At 47.6% G+C, this 9,064-nt stretch overlaps 1 protein-coding gene across 4 annotated transcripts in view; it reads right to left on the minus strand.

Moving 5' to 3' along the window:
• The window catches only part of LOC111976651 (retinoic acid receptor gamma-A-like), a 61,215-nt gene that overhangs the window by 20,839 nt on the left and 31,312 nt on the right, over nucleotides 1-9,064 (minus strand). The window lies entirely within an intron of this gene.

The following is a 9,064-nucleotide window of genomic DNA, read 5'->3' on the forward strand; positions in this document are numbered from 1 at the left end:
GAGAAGATGATAGCGCGTTTTGCTGAAGGTCATTTACATTCAATTCTAGGTCAACGTCAACTGGGCCAATTGACTTCCTTGACGTTGAACCGATCCAATAGAAGAGGGGAGAATGAAGGGAGGACACAGAGAACAAAAGAGAAGGGGCTTTCTGGAGATTTTCTAAACCTGTCTGTTGTTTGTCTTCTCTAGAAAGGAGAGGAGAGAGAGGGAGTGGAGAGAGAAGAAGAGGAGTGGAGAGGTGAGGAGAGGAGTGGAGAGGCAAGAGAAGTGTCGGAGAGCGATAAGGGTGGTGGAGAGCAAGAGTGAGGGAGGATTGGAGGGGGCTGAAGGATCGAGAGCGCAGGGACGGAAGGCGCGAGAGTGATTGCGGCAGTGGAGTGGAGAGGGGAGAAGTGGAAATAGAGAGAATGAGAAGTGGAGATGAAGAGTGGAGAGGGGAGGCAGGTGGAGAAGATGAGGGAGAGGCAAGGAGAGGAGAGGAGTGGAGAGGAGAGGAGTGGAGTGGGGTGTAAAGGGGAGGAATGGAGAGGGGATGAGTGGAGTGGAGTGGAGTGGAGAGGAGAGGAGTGGAGTGAAGCGGAGAGGAGAGTGGGTGCAATAACAATTGAATTGTGAGCAGAGCAAAGGCTGGATTGTGTGCCTCATAGAGCTGGGACGATAAACCGAAAATGATCAACACTGACCGCGCCAACCATTTATCGAGGGCAGTGAACTGGTATCGATAATCACGATAAGTGAGAAATTAAATAAGTCTGCTAATACAGGCTATTACTGACGGTACATTTGACAGTTACAACATTCCTAGCAGTAGTGGTAGTTGTAATGGTAATGGTAATATACGAAAGTAGCTTAACTGGTGCAAATGAACGTTATAAACATATCATTCTATTTCTCATTATTTTGGTATGGATCTCTGTCCATATCGCCCAGCTCTAGTGCCTCAGGCGTTTTGTGTTGTTGCACAACCCTCATTTCAACCGAGCAGCTAGGCTAGCATATGACACCCTGGCAGAGGAACAACTTTTCTTTCACAATAGACTGCCTGTAGATGTGGTCTACGTGACTGTGGGTATGATTGAATCTTCACTGGGACACTGTTCCAGGGAGTCTTGGCATGTGAGTGAGTGAGGGTGTGTGCGTATGTGGCTAATGTGTGTGTGTGTGTGTGCTAGCCTGTATGCGAATAGAACTGTGGACTTTGAATTCAGAGTGGGCACTCTTCCAGCCAGTGGCTCTGCCCAGTCTCTACAGACTTCACTCCTCTGCTATCGGCTTCCACACACTGTACTGCTCTGATGTGCCGTGGTGCTAGTATGTGCTAGTTGTAACGCTGTACATGGCTCTTTATATTGGTCGTGTTCACTGTAGACAGTTACATTCCACTGGTGGCCACATCTCTAGCTTCATTAAAGAACCCACAGCTGTGTTTTATTTTCCTTGAATGTTACTGTCAGAGGCTAGAGAGTGAGATGAGAATGGCCGAGACTATCTGAACGCTGTGTGTGTGTGTGTGTGTGTGTGTGTGTGTGTGTGTGTGTGNGTGTGTGTGTGTGTGTGTGTGTGTGTGTGTGTGTGTGTGTGTGTGTGCCTGCGCGTGTGCACGCGTTTTGTGTTTTGTCTGTGAGTGCCTTTACAGAAAAACCACATGATTTCACATGTGGAAAATCACATGACTTCACATGAAATGGAACATGTGACTACAAGAAAACGTGTTTCTGTTTTTTCCCCGTAAGGGTGTACTGTGCACGTGTGTGTGAGGCAGTGTGTGAGGGAGCGACGGACAGTTGTGTCTGTGTAGACTAGACAGGGTGGCCTGACAGACTGACAGAAGGGCACCAGATTAGAAGAGGTTGTGGAACAGTGGGGCTGAAAGGTAAGCTGACCCACTGGGCAGAGCCCCTGGCACCTAACCCAATGGCACAGGCTGCACTACAGGAAGAGCCCTACTTTACTTTAATACTGCACTACAGACAAAAAGACAGGTATGCTCCAACTTTTGATGGATGTTTCTACTACTCCACTATGTCACAGTAACCCCAGAACTAGCCTGTGCCACAACATAGGGGACAGAGAGAGTGGCATCCCGCCATTGTTTGTAGTGCCAGTATCGTGCCACCTCTCTCTCTCTCTCTCTCTCTCTCTCTCTCTCTCTCTCTCTGCCCACCTCTTCCTGCCACCCCTCTTGTGTAAGGCCCTTTAGCACCATACACGTTTCCTTCCTCTTTTTGTCGCACTTCCTTCTTCCGGAGGCTCTGATGCAGTTCTTTATCCTCTCCCTCTGTGGTGTCATGGCTTTTTATATGGGTTGACAGCTCATGTACCAACCCTAGGCTAAACTCTTCATTCTACTGACACTATCAGCTCTATACCCCTGTGGTCAAGATAGGTTGAAACGTTGCCAATAATTCTGATGACTTTACTGTTCAAGGTTTATTGCTGTAAGCTCTCTTGAATCACTGTATACCTTTCAACTGGGAAAGTGTCCCTTTACAGCTTGTTTGAGGCCTGTGATAAATAAAACTGGAGATGGACTGGTTCAGCACTCAGAGGAGAGGAAAGGAGGAGAGGAGATGAGAGGATGAGATGAGAGGAGATGAGAGGAGGAGAGGAGGGGAGGAGAGGAAGAGAAGAGAAGAGGAAGGAGAGGGAGAGGTGGTGGAGGGAGAGGAGAAGAGGAAGAGTAGAGGGAGAGGAGAGGAAGGAGAGGGCAAGGAGGGGAGGAGAGGGAGAGGAGAGGAAAATACGGAGAGGGAGAGGAGGGGAGAAGAAGGAGAGGAGTGGAGAGGGAGAGGAAGGGAGAGGGGGAGAAGAGGAGAGGAAACACACCAATGTAGACAGACAGAGCAGAGAACCCACCAACTTAACCCACCCCACAGGAATTTTCACCCCGCTGTCATAACCAGCACCAAGTCACGAAACACACACGCAGACATATGTGTGTATGCACACTGTCTGAGAGAGAGAGAGTGAGAGATAAAGAGAGAGAAAAGCCCTCTATGGCATTGCCATGTACATGAAGAATCATCAGTCCCCGTTCCACAAATGCAAATATTGCATACGTGGGTTTTCTGACTTGTAGACCTGACGTTCTGAGTTCTATAATGTTGTATGGGTACCTGCAGATTGTAACTATGCTCCTGGCACTGACCCTGCATATACAGTAGCTTACCTTCTATGGTTCTTCCTATTACTCATTTTATTTTAGTGATATTATTCCCTCTTACCTTGATGTTAAATACTGCATTGTTTGGGAAAGATTTCACTGTACTGTTTTACACCTGCTGTGTCCTGTAAAATAAACGTTGACACTTCCAACTTCCAGACAAGGTGGGCAGCCCAAGCCAGAGCAGGAAGGCAGGCAGGCAGCAGGTGGGACTGGTAACCTCTTGTGTCCCCGTGGCGTTTCAGTCTGAGACAGGCGCAGAGCAGCACACTCCTTCAAACCAGCCTTTCTTCTTTACAACACCTCGTAAAGAGCCTTTTGATTCTGGGCCTCATGGAGCCAGCCAAGCCAACAGCTAACATTTGGCACAGAGTAACTCCCTTTCCGTTCCTGCATCACACCACAAGACCAGCCTGTCAAACCACACCGAGCTTCAAACAGCCATACTACCCACCACCACCGGCGGCCCCCTTCAAGCCCCCGAGGCTGCCTAAAGAAAGACCTGCGGAGGAGAGGGCCGAAGAGAAGAGGGTGCAACTAACAGAAGTGGGCATTTTACAAAAGGAACGTCCCGAAATCAATCAGATGTAATCATGCAGTGTAACAGGCTATTCTGAAGGCAGATCCAGGAGGAAGCAGACAGACAAGTCCAAATGTGCAGATAATCTCCCCCTGCATCCTGTGGTGAGTACCAGCCGACTGTTCATCTGGCCACTAGCACCATGAAAGAGAGCAGTCTTCTTCAGCGACTGCTGCTTACAGTAACCCAGATCTGGCAATGGTACAGGCCTCAGCTATTACTCAGACAGACTGACAGTGTTTGGAAGGAAACAAATATTATGTGAACCCAGCATGTCTGTCTGGTGGGGAGGACAGGAGACATTCGTCTCCAGACCGTTTTTTATTTATCCCTGGGCCGTCGTCTGTCCTCCTAGCCTTCCTCTCACCACCTGTAGTGCTACCTCTCACCTGTCTGTCTGTCTGTCTCGGGCACTGCAGCTAGCGCTACTGCAGCTCATTCGATTGCTATTGCTTCCTCCACACAACAATAGAAACCTGAAAAGTAGAAGTATCCCACCGTGACAGGACGTGAGGGAAAAAGAGGACAATGTAAACAACAACAGTACTACTCATGACTCCACAACTACCGACTACATTTATGAAACCCTGTCCTGTTTGGGGTAGATCATACTTTAAGATTAGCCTAGTCCCAMATTTTTTTTTGTGCTGGTCTTTCGATCTCCTGAGGTCACTGTCATACTATAGGAGTTGGGCTATACAGCAGAAACAGACCTGGAGCTATACAGCACAAACAGACCTGGAACCAGGCTACTCTAACAGCTCTGCTTACATTACAATTACATTTTTGGTCATTGAGCAGACGCTCGTATACGGAGCGACTTTACACTCTTCTTAGTCCAGATTCTCAGTACATACAGTACCGGTCAAAGGTTTTAGAACACCTACTCATTCAAGGGTTTTTCTTTATTTTTACTATTTTCTACATTGTAGAATAATAGTGAAGACATCAAAATTATGAAATAACACATATGGAATCATGTTTTAACCAAAAAAGTGTTCATGGACTGTCGTTTCTATTTGCTTATTTGTTCTGTTCTTGCCATAATATGGACTTGGTCTTTCACCAAATAGGGCTATCTTCGGTATACCACCCCTACCTTGTCACAACACAACTGATTGGCTCAAACACATTAAGAAGGAAAGAAATTCCATACATGTACAACAAGGCACACCTGTTAATTGAAATGCATTCCAGGTGACTACCACATGAAGCTGGTTGAGAGAATACCAATAGTGTGCAAAGCTATCATCAAGGCAAAGGGTGGCAACTTTGAAGAATCTCAAATATAAAATATATTCTTGATTTGTTTAACACTTTTTTGGTTACTACATTATTCTACATGTGTTATTTCATAGTTTTGATGTAGAAAATAGTAAAAWTAAAGAAAAACCCTTGAATGCTTAGGTATTCTAATACTATTCACCGGTTGTGTATGTATCTTTTTTGTCTCTGTCTGACTAAAACTGCTGCTGTCAAAGACAGAGAGAGACTGCTGTCAACATGATTTGTGTTTGAGAGAGAGAGAGTGGTAGCAATCTGTACGTTTTGGTACTGAGAATAAATGTGCGTCTTAAATGGCACCCTGTTCCCTATATAGTGCACTACGTTTGACCAGGGCCCCTACGGCGMGCCTATGGGCCCTAGCCAGAAGTAGTACACTATATAGGGAATAGGGTGCCATTTAAGACGCAACCTAAGTAGTGTTTTGACTCTCCCCTGCATGCAGTTGGCCTGACTGATCCTGGCACCAGTCACTTCAGATGGCAAAACACAGCGTGAGAAACTTCTGCTTTGAGCAACAGAAAACAGAGAAATGACGTGTTTGTGTACGTGTGGCTCATACTTTTCATTTTAGCTTGGCAACCAACTGACTAAGGGAAGGGGTTGCCCAACGTTCACTACGGGTGGGGAGATTCAGACAATGACTCTATATGATGACAGAGCTGAGAACACCTCACTCTGTCTGCAGAGGTCCACTGGTTAAAAGTCAAATAAGTCCCCTTTTGATCTAGTCAGGTCTCAGATCAGTTTGTGCTGTGTAGCCAGTGATAAGACCATAGAACACGAGTTGGCTAAACAGCACAAAACAGATCTGGGACCAGGCTAGCTTATAACTCCAAAGTGAAAGCTAGCTGTCTGATAGCCACTTGTTGACAAGCTGACTACAGCACTACAGCACACTTCCATTCTAAAAGATGGATGATTCCAGTAGAGGAGTGAGAGGATTGAGCCAGGCCACGTGAAGTTCTGTTGTTGGCTTCAAACTGACAGACACAGACAGAGTTCCTAGGGGCCCGCAGAGACTGGGCTGTGGTACTGGGCCAAGGCACACGCACAGATACACACGCAAGCACGCACGCATGCACACACACACCAACGCACACGTACGCACACGAGCACATGCCTTCTGAAGTAGTGAAAGGCACACCTTTTTAACGCAGATACGCATGATAACACATGGCCGTTCTTCATCAGTGACCATACTTCCAAAACACACACACCTTAGAGTGGCTATATGGCACAGTACCTGTCAGAGTGGCTATATGGCACAATAAACCTGTCAGAGTGGCTATATGGCACAGTACCTGGCAGAGTGGCTATATGGCACAATAAACCTGTCAGAGTGGCTATATGGCACAGTACCTGGCAGAGTGGCTATATGGCACAGTACCTGGCAGAGTGGCNGCTATATGGCACAGTACCTGGCAGAGTGGCTATATGGCACAGTACCTGGCAGTGGCTATATGGCACAGTACCTGGCAGAGTGGCTATATGGCACAGTACCTGGGGTGCCCCTCTCCTCCCCAGTCCAGCCCAACCAAAGCCCCAGTCACTCTCCAACACTCTGCTAAGATAATGTGAATAAATACATTCTAACCACTGCGTGTCTGCTGCGTAAACACAACCCATTCACACAGAGTGGAGTCTCCCTCCATCTCCTCTCGCTCTCATTCTCTCCGTGTCTGGCCTGAGCCTCTCATAACAGTGGGCCCTGGCAACGGTGGGCCCTGGCAACGAGGGAGCCAAGCCGTCAGTCAATAACARGCTGGTAACAGAACCTCTCCCCTCACACTGAGCTCACACATGGTTCCAGACGGACAAACACACACACACAGTTGCACGCAAGCACACACACACATCAGCCCGGAAGCCCATTGCCCACGCCTCAGCAGAGTGGGGAAAGTGCCTCGCAGGCAAACACTGCTAACCGTAAACAAGCACAATGCCAACAGGGATTGGTGGCAGCGAGAGACACTTCCTTTGTGCCCACCAACCAACCATACTGTTTGTGAAAGCATTTTGATGACCACAATGGAAATAAGTCCTTGACTTTCCTTAGCACCACATTGGTTCGCAAACCATTGAATCTAAGCTCTTTGAAAGCCCTCACCTTCCTTCCATCCTCATACTGTATGAGCCATGGGGCTGCGTACCAAATGGCAGCCCATTACCTATTCCCTATATAGTGCACATGCAGCACTATCACAAAAATAGTGCACAATGTAGGGAATGTGGTGCCATTTGGCAACATATTCCCTGTAGGTTCAGACTATGTGGGTAGGAGACTATGGGACCCAAACGTTTGAATTCACTTGAGGTTGAGGTTAGGGTTAGCTGTGTAACTTGAAGTTGGGGTTAGGGTTAGCTGTGTAACTTGAGGTTGGGTTTAGGGTTAGCTGTGTAACTTGAGGTTGGGGGTTAGCTGTGTAACTTGAGGTTGGGTTTAGCGGTTATGTGTGTAACTGAGGGTTGGGTTAGGTTAGCTGTGTAACTTGAGTGAGGTTGGGTTAGCTGTTACTTTGAGGTTGACGGTTAGGGTTAGCTGTGTCACTTGAGGTTGGGGTTAGGGTTAGCTGTGTAACTTGAGGTTAGGGTTAGCTGTGTAACTTGAGGTTGGGGTTAGGGTTAGCTGTGTCACTTGAGGTTGGGGTTAGGGTTAGCTGTGTAACTTGAGGTTGGGGTTAGCTGTGTCACTTGAGGTGGGAGCTACCATTGTGGTTCTGTGGCTGACAGACATAATCACTGCTTCTACGAAATCTGGTTCATAAACAACATATATATAAAAGCACAGATTTCAACCCACACGGACAGGAAGAGAAAGCCTGGTCCCAGATCTGTTTGTGCTACTGCATTGCCCTCTCGAATGGTCATTTTGCCGCAACAATGACCCATAGGAGTTGGTGAGACAGCACAAACAGATCTGGGACCAGATTGGGAAGAGGAGAATAACCTAGCTCATCAACAACAACACCCATAAAAACACTGATTTCAAGCCACATGGATGGGAAGAGATAGCCTGGTCCCAGGACTGTTAGTGCTGGTATCAGCTGTCTTCCATGTTCGGCTTGACAATGACCATAGAAGTTAGCAAGACAACACAAACAGGGAACAGGGCATCTGTCCCTTTCGCATCCATGTGGGTTGAAATCAGTGCTTTTGTAGTTTATGTACCAGATTGTGTAGAGTGTAGTGATCACGTATAAAGAGAAAGCTAGCCAGTGCATGTGAGGTGACTGGGGCCCATCCAGGCTATGGTGATTAGACTGACAGACAGATCTGTCCTATTTACAGTTTACAGTGTGGAAGGGCTATAAGCTGTCAGGACAGCGTGGAGCTAGATTCCAGCAAGCCACTGTGGAATCTAGCCTTGGCACGTCCTGGCTAACCTAACCCTGTCTGTGGGTCTGACACAGCAGTCCCAGCGCCAGTGGTTTTGGGCTACGGGCACACAGACACAAGCAAGCGCTTACACACTTGCGTGCGTACGCAATGCACACACACTGACACATGCGGACACAGGTAGATTTACACCTTCTCATTCGCACCCAAGTCCAACACCCACCCACACACAGCCAGACAGACAGGCCTTACAAGAACTTCTAACCAGCATTGGCTTCAGGATGTGTGTTATTTTAGCCTGCACTTTGTCTAAAAACTCCACTATTCCCGCACTGATCGAATAGAAGTCTAAGATCAGATCAGGGCTAGGGGTGTGCGTGTCTGGGTGGCACACAACGGCTGTTTGAAATTCAAAGACAAATGGAGGTTTTTCTTTTCCCTCGGTCGTATCAATTACGCTGCAATGACCTGGCATCAGCTGACTATTTAAGCCTTTTAACTTCGTACACTTCCATTTGACGTGATGCTGACGGGATCAGCAGGGTTTATGCCTGTATTACAGCACTGACTAGTCCACATTCCTGCTGCTGCCCTTCCATGCAATGTACCCCCCTCACCCCACCCCAAGTCTCTCTCTCTCACACACACACACACACACACACACACACACACACACACACACACACACACACACA

This window comes from Salvelinus sp. IW2-2015, linkage group LG17 (assembly GCF_002910315.2).
Source record: "Salvelinus sp. IW2-2015 linkage group LG17, ASM291031v2, whole genome shotgun sequence".
NCBI lineage: Eukaryota > Metazoa > Chordata > Actinopteri > Salmoniformes > Salmonidae > Salvelinus > Salvelinus sp. IW2-2015.